The following is a 15338-nucleotide window of genomic DNA, read 5'->3' as shown; positions in this document are numbered from 1 at the left end:
AGTAATACTGAACAAAGTTGATGTTCTTATTCATTGCCTGAGTTTGACCCAAAATAAATTAAGAGAACCTCACAAATGTAATGCTACAAAAATAAATGATATTCCTTTTAAAGAGATATTTCTAGAGCCCCAGTCTTTCTTGACATACTTGTTTGGGATGGGGAAAACAAGAAAAGCATTACTGTTAATAGAAAGTACTAACAGTGGAGGCCCAAAAAGATTTAGGGGCTCATGTACACAGATCACTACAATTGAAAAGGCTAATGGAATGTTAGCCTTCATAATAGATGGCTAGAATATAAAGAGGAGGAAGTTTTGCTACAGCTATACAAAGCCTTGGTTCGACTGCATCTGTAGTACTCTTTACCTCCTCACTATCCCAGGCCCCAAACACTCCTTTCAGGTGAAGCAGCGATTTACTTGTACTTCTTTCAATGTAGTATACTGTATTCGCTACTCACAATGTGGTCTCCTCTACATTGGGGAGACCAAGCGCAGACTGGGTGACCGCTTTGCGGAACATCTCCGCTCAGTCCGCAAGCAGGACCCTGAGCTTCCGGTTGCTTGCCATTTCAACACTCCCCCCTGCTCTCATGCTCACATCTCTGTCCTGGGATTGCTGCAGTGTTCCAGTGAACATCAACGCAAGCTCGAGGAACAGCATCTCATCTACCGATTAGGCACACTACAGCCTGCCGGACTGAACATTGAGTTCAATAATTTCAGAGCATGACAGCCCCCGACTTTACTTTCATTTTTAGTTATTTTTTCTTCCTTTTTTTTTGGCATTCCTTTTTACATTTTTTACAATCTTTTTTTGTATTTATTTCAGTTCATCTTAGTTTGTTCAGTTTGCTCACCCACTGTTTTTTTCAGGTTGTTTTTCTTCAGGTTTGCACTTGCTGATGTTCAATATTCAGTATATTCACACCTAATCTGTACTAATGCTTTGTCTTTCAACACACCATTAACATATTGTTTGCCTTTGCTCCGTGACCTTTTGGTCAGCTATGTGGCCTGGTCCAATCTGCACCTTCTCCTTTGTTATCTCTTGCCCAACCCCCACCTCACTTGTTTATAATCTGTGACTTTTCTAATATTTGTCAGTTCCGAAGAAGGGTCACTGACCCGAAACGTTAACTCTGCTTCTCTTTCCACAGATGCTGCCAGACCTGCTGAGTGAATCCAGCATTTCTTGTTTTTGTCTGCAGTACTCTGTTCACTTCTGGGCACTGTACCTTAGAAAGGATATATTTGGCATTGGAAGGAGTGCAGTGCAGATTCATCAGGATGTTACTAGGGCTCCAAGAGTTAGATTATGAGGAGCAATTACATAAACTATGTTTGTACTCCCTGCAATATAGAAGTTTAAGGGGTGTTTTGATTGACTTTTACAATTTTGAAAGGAAATGATAAGGTAGAGAGAGATCGAGAACATTTTTCCCACCAGTGGCGGAATCTAGGACAAAGAGCCATAACATTAAAAACAGAGCCAAGCCATTCAGACGAGAAATTAGGAAACACTTCTTCACAAAAAGGGTGGTAGAAGTATGGAACTCTCTCACATGAACAGCAGTAGATACTAATTCAATTCATCATTTTAAATTTGAGATTGGCAGATTTGTTAGACAAGGGTATTAAAAGATATGGAGCCAAGACAGATAGATGGTGTTAAGATACAGATGATCCATAATCTCACTGAATGTCAGAATAAGCTCGAGGGGCTAAATAGCCAACTCCTGTTCCTCCGTTCCTATCAGAAAAGTTTTTTAAAAATCAGGTAGTCCTCCAGTTAGCAGAAAGAATTAATAAGGAAGTAGAATATCAGGATAAGTAGAGTGGCTTCGATTTATCAGTGCAGAGAACCCCCCCACCCCCCCCCCACCGCCCCACCACAGTCTCTAAGTGTTGAATTCAAACAGATATTCAGTACAATGACCACAATAGTAATACTGAACAAAGTTGATGTTCTTGTGTCAATGACCACAATTTACAAGAGATCATGAGAAAAACCACAGCACCATTGAGCAAATGGCTGCCAAGGGCAAGAATTAAAATTGCACAAATACAGTAGCAATGGAGGATTCATAGTTAGGGGAATCCACAAGCACTCCTGAGGTCACAACAGAGGGCAACAGTTAAAAATACTTCAATGACATAAGAAATTTTATTGGAGTTCTGCAAAAGGAATTTTGAACAATTAGCAGATAGATTCAAGAGCTGAAGTAATCTATTATTTCCAGTGCACATGCTAGTCACACAGAAATATCAAGTTAAGGGAATTAACTGCTTGGTTGAGATGGGAGGGTTAAATCCTAGGACTTTAGGATCAAGTCTCAGGCAGGAATGGCCTCGACAGGCATGGACAGGTTTCAACTGAACAAGGCTGGGACAAAAAGAGGAAACAGAAAGGACAGCAAAAGGAACAAGGAGTGTAGAAATGACACAAAAGAAAAAAACAAATCAGAATGAAGGCAATGTAAAATGAGTAAGATAGCCAAGCAGAGAGGTGAGTTTCAGTCAAATGTATGAAAAAAGCACAAAATATTGTGAATAAGATAGGTAAGCTAGAGTCACAAATTGCGATGTGGTGGTATGACATAATAGCATTAACAAAGGCGCAATTAGGCTAAGGAAAGACTGGTACTCACAAACTGGATTTTCTTGTAGGAGTAGACAAATTAAAATGAAAGTTAAAAATAGATTAAAAATCTAGGGTTAATAATGCAAAAGAAAATCAATAGGAAATAGAGGGGATGTGAAAAAGATTAGAAAGACTATTAGGAGTTCTGAATTTGGGCAAACTGTATTAAGGACAATAGCATGGGGTTTTACTGAACACACGATGTAAATGAATAGTTAAAGAAAGTGTAGAGATGAAAAAGCAAATTTTATGGAGGTTGCAGGAATGACAGAAAGACTAAATGAGTACTTTTCCCTCAGTTTTCACAGAAGGATGTGATAGTGGGAATAATAGGAGGAGGAGCAATTAAGAAAGATAAAGATAGACAAGGAAGTACCACTGAAAAAAATTGGTAGAACCCTTAGTGGGAAAAAGGCACAAATCTTTGCACCCAAGAGTGCTTAGGTAAATCAGCAAGGAAATAGGAGAGGCTCTGGCCATAATCTTTCAAAGATCCTTCGATAAGGAAGTTGCGCCAGAGAACTGCAGTGTTGCTAATGTAGTACCTCTGTTCAAAAAGTAAGAGATAAATAAGGCAACTATGGACCAGTCATCCAAACATAAGTAGTGGAAGCAGCATCTAGAGGCTGTAATACGGAATAAAATTACTATATGCCTACAAAGACATAGGGGATACCTCAGAGGGTGGGAATCGGAATTCTGAGGCCAGAGTCAGGTGGATCGGAGACCTCGCAGGGCAGGGGATGTTGGTAGGGAATGCCCAATTGTGAAGACTTCCCAGGTAGGCACCTGGATCCAGCAGGTAAGTGTGAATCCACCCAGTCTTCAGGAAACCCAGCCGACAGTAATTAAAGTTGAAACGTCAACAATGAGGCTCGCAGCAACAGCATTCCAGCTAGTCCCATTCCCCCACCCTTTCCCCTTGGGCCTGCAAATGTTTTTCCTTCACGTACATATCTAATTCTCTTTAGAAAGCCTCTGTTGAATCTGCCTCCACCACTCTTTAAGGCAGTGCATTCCAGATCATAACCACTCGCTGCATAAAAACATTTCTCCTCATCTCATCTTCGGTTATTTTGCCAAACACCTGAAGTCTGTGTCCTCTGGTTCTCAACCCTTCTGCCAATGGGAACAGTTTCTCTATGTATTCTGTCTAGACCCGTCATGATTTCAAACGCCGCTATCAAATCAACTCTCAAGCTTCTCTGCTCGAAGGAGAACAATCCCAGCTTCTCCAATCTATCCACATAGCTGAAGTCCCTCATCCCTGGATTCAATCTCTTAAATTTCTTCAGCACCCTCTCTGAAGCCTTCACACCTTTCCTAAAGCGTGATACCCAGAATTGGACACATTACCTCAGTTGTGGCCAAAACAGTGTTTTATAAATGTTCGTGATAACTTCCTTGCTTTTGTACTTTATGCTTATATTTATAAAGCCCAGGATCCCACATGCCCTGCCAACTTCAATGATTTGTGTACATATACCCCCAGGTCTCTCTGTTCTTGCACCCCTTTTAGAATTGTACCCTTGAGCTTGAGGAGGCTCTGCAAACATCCTCAATGATGGGGGAACCCAGCATGTCAGTACAAAAGACAAGGCTGAAACAATTGCAACCATCTTCAACCAGAAATGCCTAGTGGATAATCCATCTAGGCCTCCTCCTCAGGCCCCCACCAACACATGTACCAGTCTTCAGCCAATGCGACTCACTCCACGTGATATCAAGAAATGACTGAAGGCACTGGATACAGAAAAGGCTAAGAGCCCTGACAACATCCCAGCAATAGTACTGAAGACGTGTGCTCCAGAAGCAGCCACACCTCTAGCCAAGCTGTTCCAAAACAACTACAACACTGACATCTACCAAACAATGTGGAAAATTGCCCAGGTATGTCCTGTCCTCAAAAAGCAGGACAAATCCAATGCAGCCAACAACCCATCAGTCTACTCTCGATCATCAAACTGATGGAAGATGTCGTCGACAGTGCTAGAAAGTTGCACTTACACAGCAATAATCTGGTCACTGATGCTCAATTTGGGTTCCACCAGAGCCACTCAGCTCCAGAACTCATTAACAACTTGGTCCAAACATGGGCAAAATGACCAAATTCAAGAGGTGAGGTGAGGTGAGTGGCTGCCCTTGACATCAAGAAATCCTAGCAAAATTGAAGTCAATGAAAATCAGGGGGCAATCTCTACACTAGATGGAATCATACCCATCACAAATAAAGATGGTTGTGGTTGTTGCAGGTCAAACACCCAAGCCCCAGGACATCATTGCAGGAGTTCCTCAGGGTGGTGTCCTAGGCCCAAACATCATCAGCTGCTACACCAATGACCTTCCATTTATCATAAGGTCAGAAATGGGGATTTCGCTGATGATTGCACAATGTTCAACACCATTCGTGACTCCTCAGATACTGAAGCAGTCTGTGTCTACATGCAGCAAGACCTGGACAACATTCAGGCTTGTATTGATAAGTGGCAAGTAACATTCGCGCCACAAAGTTAAACATTCATTCCCTCCACCACTGGTGCACAGTAGTAGCAGTGTGTTCCATCTACAAGATGCATTACAGCAGCTCACCAAGTAATAACCATCTCCAACAAGGGAGAATCTAACCATCTCCTCTTGACATACAAAGCATTACCATTGCTGAATCCCCCACCATCAACATCATAAGGATTACCACTGACCAGAAACTTAACTGGACCAGCCATATAAATACTGTGGCTACAACAACAGGTCAGAGGATGGGAATTCTGCAGAGAGTACCCCACTTCCTGATCCCCCAAACCCTTATCCACCATCTACAAGGCACAAGTCAGGAGTGTAATGGAATACCTTCCACTTGCCTGATGACTGCAGCTCCAACAACACTCAAAAAGCTCGAAAGCATCCAGGACAAAGCAGCCTGCTTGATCGGCACCCAATCCACCACCTTAAATATTCACTCCTTCTGCCACTGGTGCACAGTAGTAGCAGTGTGCTCCATCTACAAGATGCATTACAACAACTCGCCAAGCCTCCTTCAGCAGCACCGTCCAAACCTGCAACCTCTGATACCTAGACAGACAGGCATGGGAACACCACCACCTGCAAGTTCCCCTCCAAGCCACACACCATCCCGACTTGGAACTATATCGCCGTTCCTTCACTGTCGTGAGATCAAAAACCTGGAACTCCCTCCCTAACAGCACTGTGGGTGTACCTACACCAGATGGACTGCAGCGATTTAACAAGATTGCTCACCACCACCTTCTCAAGGGCAATTAGGGATGGGCAACAAATGCTGGCCTTGCCAGCAATGCTCACATCGCATGAAAGGATTTTAAAAAAGCCTCTCCTTGTACTTCCTACCAACATGCATCACTTCACACCTCTCTGCATTAAATTTCATCTGCCACATGTCTGCCCATGCCATCAGCCTGTCTGTGTCCTCTTGAAGTCTACCTCCATCTTCCTTACTGTTCATTAAACTTTCAAGTTTTATTTCATCTGCAAATTTGTTCCCCGAAGGCCTAAGTCCAAGTCATTTGTATATATCATGCAAAGCGGTAGTCCCTGTACTGACCTCTGGGAAACCCCACTGTATACCTCCCTCCAGTCCAAAAACAACCGTTCACGGCTACTCTCTGTTCTGTCACTGAGCCAATTTTTTTCCATGCTGCCACTGCCCCTTTTAATCCATGGGCTTCAACTTTGCTGATAAGCCTATTATGTGGCACTTTATTAAAAGCCATTTGGATGTCCATTTACGCCACATCAACTTTCACTGTTACCTCCTCAAAATGCTCAACCAAGTTAGTTACACACAATTTGCGTTTCACAAATCTGTGCTGGCTTTCCTTAATTAATCCACATTTGTCCAACTGACTGTTAATTTTGACCTGAATTGCTGTTTCTAAAAGATTCCCCACCACCAAGGTTAAACTGACTGGCCTGTAGTTGCTGAGTTTAGCCTTACATCTTTTATAAACATGGATGTAATATCTACAATTCTGCAGACCTCTGGCACCACTCCCATACCCAAGGAGGATTGGAAAATTATGGCCAGTGCCTCTGTAATTTCCACCCTTACTTCCCCAGCAACCTAGGATGCATCCCATTGGGACTTGGTGACTTATCTCATTTTAAGTGCAGCCCAGCCTTTCCAGTACCTTGTTTATCAATTTGTACCCCATCCAGTATTTCAACTACCTCCTCTATTACTGTAACTTTGGCAGCATCTTTTTCCTTGGTATAAATTAATGCAAAGTACTGATTTAGTACCTCAGCCATGCCCACTCCCTCCATGTGTTGGTCTCCTTTTCCATCCCTAATCAGCCCATCCTTCTACTGTTCATATTTGTCTTTTGGACTTTTGGATTCCCTTTTATGTTAGCTGCCAATCTATTCTTAAAGTGCCTCTTTGTCCCTCTTATTTCCCTTTTCACTTCCCCTCTGAACATTCTCTATTCAATCTGGTTCTCACTTGTATCATCAACCTGACATCTGTCATATGCCCTCATTTTCTGCTTCATCTTCCTCTCTATCTCTTTCACCAACCAGGGAGCTCTGGTTTTGGTTTCCCTACATTGTCCAATCTTGGGAATGTACCTAGACTGTAACCAAACCATAACCTCTTCAAAGGCTGCCCTTTGCTCGATTACAGTTTTGCCTTCCAATCTTTGATTCCAATAGACCCAGGTCTTCAACTAGCTGAAATTGTCCATCCTCTAAATTCAGCACTTTTTATTCTAGACTGCACCTTGTCCTTTTCCGTATCTAAACCTTATGATACTATGATCACTGTTCCCTAAATGCTCCCCTCCTGACACGTGCACCACTTCATTCACCTCATTCCATACAACCAGATCTGGCAATGCCTCCTTCTTCTTTGGGCTGAAAACATACAGATCAAGAAACTTCTCCTGAACACACTTCAGAAAGTCCTTCACCTGTTTGCCTTTACACTACTTCTATCCCAGTCTTCATTAGGATAACTGAAGTCCCCCATTACAGTTCTTGCACTTCTCTATAATTTCCTTGCAAATTTAATCCTCCACATCCTTCCCACTAGTTGGTGGCCGATAGAATACACCCTGTAATGGCACCTCTATTGTTTCTAACCTCTAATCAAATAGATTCTGTCCTGGACTCCTCCAGAACATCCTCTCTTTCCTTAATCAACACTAATAACCTTCCTCCTCTCTTTCCTTCCCTATCTTTTCTGAACACCATATCCAGGAATATTTAGTACCTGCCCTTTTTGAAGCCAGGTCTCTTATTGCCATGACATCACATTCCAATGTGGCTATTTGTGCCTGCAGCTCACCAACTTTATTTACCATACTTCATGCATTTACACACATGCACTGCAAACTTATCTTAGGCCTTCTTATATTCTCTCTGATCCCACCTAATACAGTACTACTTATTTTTGTGCTATCTGACTCACACAATCCCTGGTTTCCCTTTTCTAAAGTTAGTTAGTTAGAGATACAGCACTGAAACAGGCCCTTCGGCCCACCGAGTCTGTGCCGACCATCAACCACCCATTTATGCTAATCCTACACTAAATCCATATTCCTACCACATCCCCACCTGTCCCTATATTTCCCTACCACCTACCTATACTAGGGGCAATTTATAATGGCCAATTTACCTATTAACCTGCAAGCCTTTGGCATGTGGGAGGAAACTGGAGCACCCGGAGGAAACCCACGCAGACACAGGGAGAACTTGCAAACTCCACACAGGCAGTACCCAGAATTGAACCCAGGTCGCTGGAGCTGTGAGGCTGCGGTGCTAACCGCTGCGCCGCCCCATCCTGCTGCCTACCCCCCCCTGCCAAATTAGTTTAAACCCTCCCCTACAGCACTAGTGAACTTCCCCATGAGGACATTGTTCCCAGCTCTGTTGAAGTGCAACCCATCCAGCCTGTACAAGTCCCAACTCCCCTGCTTGAAGCCTGCTCGAAGTTATCTATGATGCCCTCATATCTATCCTCACTACTCAATGTATATTTCAGCTAATGCCCTTCCAATATTCAACATACATGCATTAATTTCACTGGTAATCATTGTTTAATCCCTTTGCAACATGTTAACATAATTAAACGTGAATTTAGAATAAAATATCTTGAACAGTTCTTAATATTCAAGTAAACCCTTAAAAGAAATTTCAGAAATTAAAAGGAGTTGTGTGGTCTCAACATCTTGATTTATTCTCAAAAACACCTGAAATCCTCACACTTTCAACTAGAGTCCTGAAGAAATCCCAATTAATGATGAATCCTACAGTCATTTAATATTACTGAAGCTCCTATTATGTTTACAGCATATTTCAGAAAAGACAGGTCTTATGTTGGGATTAAAATCTCGAGTGGCATTGCAGGATAAAACTAAGTTCATCTTCCCATGTGTAAATTTTAAAGCTGCAACCAAAAATATAAATAATTTTCTATTGTCTATTCCATGTAAGATTTCTTTTGGCAATCTGATTTATAAATTTCAATCATTTTAAAAGCAACAAATTCACAAATGTTCAGAAGTTAAAGTGACTGCTCCATACTCATCTAACTCAATTCAAGTGTCTCTCCATCTTCAATTAAAAAAAAACAAAAATGCACCCTTAATTCAAAATTTCCTGGTGAAGCATGCTTCTGGACCATCTCTCCCCACCCGACTCCTTCCTTAAGTAATTCCCAAGTAAGGGCATTTGGAAGGACTTCTTTTGGGCCTCCTTATCTCGAGAGACAATGGATACGCGCCTGGAGGTGGTCAGTGGTTTGTGAAGCAGCGCCTGGAGTGGCTATAAAGGCCAATTCTGGAGTAACAGGCTCTTCCACAGGTGCTGCAGAGAAATTTGTTTGTTGGGGCTGTTGCACAGTTGGCTCTCCCCTTGCGCCTCTGTCTTTTTTCCTGCCAACTACTAAGTCTCTTCGACTCGCCACAATTTAGCCCTGTCTTTATGGCTGCCCGCCAGCTCTGGCGAATGCTGGCAACTGACTCCCACGACTTGTGATCAATGTCACACGATTTCATGTCGCGTTTGCAGACGTCTTTATAACGGAGACATGGACGGCCGGTGGGTCTGATACCAGTGGCGAGCTCGCTGTACAATGTGTCTTTGGGGATCCTGCCATCTTCCATGCGGCTCACATGGCCAAGCCATCTCAAGCGCCGCTGACTCAGTAGTGTGTATAAGCTGGGGATGTTGGCCGCTTCAAGGACTTCTGTGTTGGAGATATAGTCCTGCCACCTGATGCCAAGTATTCTCCGAAGGCAGCGAAGATGGAATGAATTGACTACATAATTCTAAATTAGCAGTCTATGGTCTTGGATGTAAACACCACTTCCTGGGTAAATGTTCATAAAGTAGCACTGAAGCTACCTCTTTCCATAACTTTTCAATGACCAACCCACTCACTAATAAAACAAAAAGTAGATTTCACAGCAATAGATTTTAAGTTTTCTCTTCCCACCCTCCTTATGCTAGTTACAAAAATGAAGGTTTTTTCTTCTGTACCTTTACTGTTTGATTTTCCATCCATCTATTCAATATGCTGCAGTCACAAAACAAAAAGACTGATTTATTTCCAACCATACTAAATAGCCCCATCTGTACTCTCAGGTGGATGTAAAACATCCCACGGCACTATTCCAAAGAAGAGCACAGGAGTTATCCCAGTGTCCTGGCCAATATTTATCCCTCAATTAACATCTGATCGTTAGCATACTGCTGTTTGTGGCAACTTACAAATTGGCTGCCATGTTCTCTACATTGTAATAGTGACTACACTTAAGAAGTACTTCATTGGCTGTAAAGCACTTTGGAACGTCCTGAGGTCATGAAAGGTGCTATAAAAATGCAAGTCCTTTTTTTCCCCCATATAAAACACTGGTTTGGCCTAAGCTGGAGCATTGTGTCCAATTCTGGGCACCACACTTTAGGGAGGACGTGAAAGCTCTGGTGGGTAGAGTGGAGATTTACTAGAATGGTTCCAGGGATGAGGAATTACAGTTACATGGATACACTTGCAAAACTACAAGCACAGAAGGCTAAAAAGAGTTTTGATAAGGATGTTTAAATTCATTAAGGGTTTAGATACAGTAGATAAAGAAAAATGGTTTCCAGTGGTTGAAAGGTAATAACCATAGGGTAAGGACCAGAAGTGACAAGAGGACAAACCTTACTACAGAACAAGTGGTTAGGATTTGAAATGTACTCACTGGTGGAAACAGATTCAACAGTAACCTTCAAAAGGGAATTGGATAAATACTTAGAAAAAAAAATTGCAGGGATATAGGGAAAGAGACAGAGAGCAGGAATAACTGGATTACTCTTAGAAAGAGCTGGCGGAGACTCAAAGGGCCAAACAACCTTCTTTTGTGCTGTACTATTCTATGAATCTTTTGTATTAGAGGTAGATTTTGCAGTTTCCAACCCCTTCCCTCCTCTTTTAATTGCAGAAAGGGCATCAAACTGTAACAGATGGTAACACGGCAAGAAAAATCCAGAATAATGAAGAAAAATGATTGACATGGCTCATGAAACCAGTGAGCCCCAAGAAACCTTCCAGTTGGGATTACATTTACAAGTGTCAACAGAAAATGGTGAGCGCACATTTTTCCCGAAGAACAAGATTGCTGAAAGCTAGTGGTCAGAATGCTTTTCTAATTCAACAGTTTAAAAGATTGTTCATCAAATGCAATCAAGTAAAAACATTTTCATTGAATTTCCATTTACAAGAGATTGTATAACTTCAGTATAAGGAATTTTTGGTGTGGTTTTATTTAATAAATCAATTAATATTCAGCTTTTAAACATATTTTCAGATATTCAAGAGGTCAATTTGAAATTTGAATTTTGTAATAAATGTAATTTTCCTTTTTACTGTATAAACCCCCGGGATAGTAACCCTCATCCCTACCAAAAAAAATCACTCCGGCACACAGATCAAAAGCAATCATTATTTTCTTTGAGTGATTGGAATATTTCGAGGTTGCTGTTGTAAGTTTCGCTACAGGTTGCTCAATAAGTCGTGTTACGATCACCTGCTTCATGGTTTGTATTAATTTTCTAGAGTTAACATTTAATTTGGGAATTGAATTTTTTTAATGCAAGACAAATGAAAATACCTGGTTTGAGAAACTGGCAAACAAACTCGGGTGGATACAAATCAAAGGGTGGCCCGTGTTTATTTAGTACGGTTATATTGGGAAGTGTAAAGACCTTGCACAATGGGAACCTCTCAACTTCTTAATGGAGACAGTGTGTCTGCAGCTGCCGTAATCATGGGTTTAAATTATTCATATGATTTCCCAGGACAAAAGGGGAGATTTGGAGTTGGAAATAACTGGTTTAAATTGCCATCTGGGACATCCCACATGTATCACTTTTCTATGGAGATAGATGATGCAGGGGGTGTCTGTTGGTTTTTTGATCTGTGTGCTTGCTGACACAGTCAGTTGGCATTTAGACAAGCAGTTGCTTCTTGGAAATCAGTTAGACTCAGGAGCAAAGAAGTCACCAGGAACCAGGGCTGCTTCTATTTTGAGGCAGGCCCGTGCTCAAGCTGGGAAGTCCAGATTCAGGTGGTGACCTCACATTTCAGAAGACTGAGAAACTAAGGAAATCAAAGTGAATTCCTAAGAGCTGTAGTACACTTTGGCTTGGTCCCAGAAGAAGTGAACAAACCAAGATCCCATAACGTATAGGGAAATTCTTGAGGTGGAAGGAACAGTCGAATAGGAGTGTTCTGTTGAGATTTAGAGTTTGAAGTATATGTCTTCATATTCTGTTACGTTTTTAAGTTTAAAATACAAGTGTTTCCAAACTGTAGTGCGGTTAGTAGGGTTTTGCTTCCTTTAGATCTTGTAAAGTTTTTTGTTTAAAACATGTAATCTTGCAGCATAATTCTGTCAGTAATAACTGGGAATTTGACTTCCTCTTTTTAAAAGTTACATTTATAAGTGTCAACGGAAAATGGTGGAACCTGTCATAATGGAAAAGTGCTGGTCCTGAACATTAGTGAACAGCTTGCTCTCCCATCTACAGCACAGCTTAGGCTGCCCCACATCAAACCACATATCAATCAGAAACTCCAGTTTCAATTTCACCACATAATGCCACAGGCAGAGTGCAATGTATGTATGTGAGCACACATTTTTCCAGGGGTGGCAACAAATCCACAGTGTGAGATGGGTTCGCTGGATTTGCTAAAGTTCAAGCGAAAAAGATGTCACTGTGACTTCTACTGTATTTATTGAAAAGCAGAATGGCTCTGTCAACTGCTGAGACCTTTCTGGGATAGAAAGATTTATCCCCGAGTGTTTTGCAGCAATCAACAAAAATTAAGTGGATAGCGTTAGAAGAGTTGAAGATAGAGTTAAAAGCAGGGGCTAAAAAAACAGCACTAGTGGAGACTTTAGCACAGCGTTTGGAATTTGGAGAAAAGGTTGACCCAGATAAAACACAGATTGAGTTAGCTAGGATTCAGTTGCAAATGAAGTAACTTGAATTGGAAAAATAAATGAAGCAATTCAAATTGGAGAGATAGAGAAAAGCAAAAACTTGAATCATACATCCAAAGAGAAAGGGAAGCAATACAATTTGCATTGGAAACAGAAAGGCTTTGTTTACATGGACAGGGAATAACTGGTAGTTTGGATGATGATTTGAGTTCCACTCTGGGCTTTGATTTAAGAAAGAATAGTCACCTAATACCTAAATTCATTGTGGAAGGGGATGAGAGATAGTTTGTCGCATTTGAGAAAATTACTACAAGGTTAGCTTGGCCAAAGCATTAGATGTTTACTCAAGTCTTTCAGAGGAACAGTCTTTAGATTATGACACAGATAAAAATGCGGTACTTAAAGCATATGAGTTGGTACTTGAAGCTTATCAATTAACATTTCAAAATTCGGCAAAGAGACAAAATCAAACTTTTGTAGAATTTGCTACAGAGAAAGAAATGATTTTTGACCGTTAGTATCGTTCAATTAAACTTAAACAGAATTTTGAAAATGTGAAAGGGGTGTTTTTAATGGAGGAATTTAAAAAGTGTTCCAACAAGTATTAGGACACACCTAGAACAGCATAAAGTTTCTAATACAAGAGAAGCTGCTATTTTAAACTGATAGTTATGATGTATCCCGTAAACAGCTAGTGGGTGGTAGCTCTTCATTTGCAAATCCACACAGCAGTTGGGAAGATAGAAAATAGGATAGTAAAATTGAAAAGATAGATACCTCTCCAAGTGGTAAAAAAGACAGTATAGAGGATAGGAGCAAGTCAAAAAAACCAACATGTTTTCATTGCCATAAACATGGACCTGTAAAAGCAGAGTGTTGGAATTGAAAGCTGAAAGCTGTAGCTTTCATGAGCGTGGGTAGTAATATTGCACCAAAAACTGAGAACGGTGAAAAATCAGTACTAACGTATTTAAAGTGGGTGTAAATAGAGGCTTAAAAGATTATGAGGGTTTTATATTTGAAGGGGAAGTCCTCTATTCTCATCTAAGGAAAGACCCAGAAAGATCGTTATCCTGAGAGATACGGGTTTAGCTCAGAGCTTAATGTTGGGACAAGATTTAGGCTTTTTTTCAAAGAGATCACTGAATAAAAATGTATTGATACAGGGCACCAATGGGGATTTTGTACCCATCGCATTGTCAAGGGCGAATTTAAACAGTGATTTGGTAAAGGGATCAATTATTGTTGGTGCTGTGTCTAAACTACCCATTAATCAGGTTGATTTTGTATTAAGAAATGTTCTCGCAGGAGCTAAGATTTTTCCTGTTTTCTGGAACAGTGGGCAAGAGTACGAGAATTGTTGCTGTGAGTAAAGACCCCTCACCTGTATGTAATTCTCTTGGGCCAAAGAGTAAATTAAACAAACTGACCGATGTGTCCACACCATTAACGAACTTAACAGAGGCAGCAAAAGTAGCCAAAGAATTTCAAATTAAAAGTTCTCCCAAGAAGGACTTAGACTTCAGACTAACCCTGAAGAGTTAATGGGACATGACACTGAATCAAAAGGTGCCTGCCAATGCTGAGACAACACAAGGTACAGCAGCAGGAATCCAGGCACATCGACAGATTACAAAAGACCACTTGAAACCCCAGAGTGATTGGGATGATATTATTCAGGAGCTGCATGAACAAATCACAATGTTAGAACAGAAAGTGGAAATCCAAAATGAAGAAGCTATTGATTGCACTCGCAGTGTTTTAAACAAGGCTCATTATGACTGGGATCAAGAAAAACTGCAAGATTGTTTAAAAAACAAACCAACAGGAATATCAAGCATTTTTATTTAAACATCAGGACAATTTGAACAATCTTCTTAAAGTGCCTCGAGAAAATTTTGACTGACAAAAGAATGAGTTATTAACACCGAAAGAAGCAATTTTAAACATGCCATCTCAAAAAGAGAATCCTGAATGCTCGAGTCTGGGCAATGGTCATAAAAATAAAGATATGCTTGCAGTTAAGCAGCAGGAAGACTGTTTAACTGTGGAATTAATTGGGACATTCTTTTAGAACTTAAACAATGAAGCTTCTGGAAATAGGGAACAGAGTAAAGTTTAGAAGGTGAAATCTGAACAAACTGATTCAAAGACTGAGTTTGAAAATTCACACCTTGTTACGAATGCTTCTATTTTTTTTGGTAAACTTTGAAGATGTGTTTCAAAACTGA

At 40.9% G+C, this 15338-nt stretch overlaps 1 protein-coding gene across 1 annotated transcript in view; it reads right to left on the bottom strand.

Annotated features, from left to right (window-relative positions):
- Positions 1–15338, bottom strand: part of phf21b (PHD finger protein 21B) — a 269761-nt gene that overhangs the window by 158263 nt on the left and 96160 nt on the right. The window lies entirely within an intron of this gene.

Source organism: Heterodontus francisci, chromosome 18 (assembly GCF_036365525.1).
Source record: "Heterodontus francisci isolate sHetFra1 chromosome 18, sHetFra1.hap1, whole genome shotgun sequence".
Taxonomy (NCBI): Eukaryota; Metazoa; Chordata; class Chondrichthyes; order Heterodontiformes; family Heterodontidae; genus Heterodontus; species Heterodontus francisci.
The sequence above is the reverse complement of the archived record's forward strand: the minus strand, read 5'-3'. Positions and strand labels throughout refer to the sequence as shown.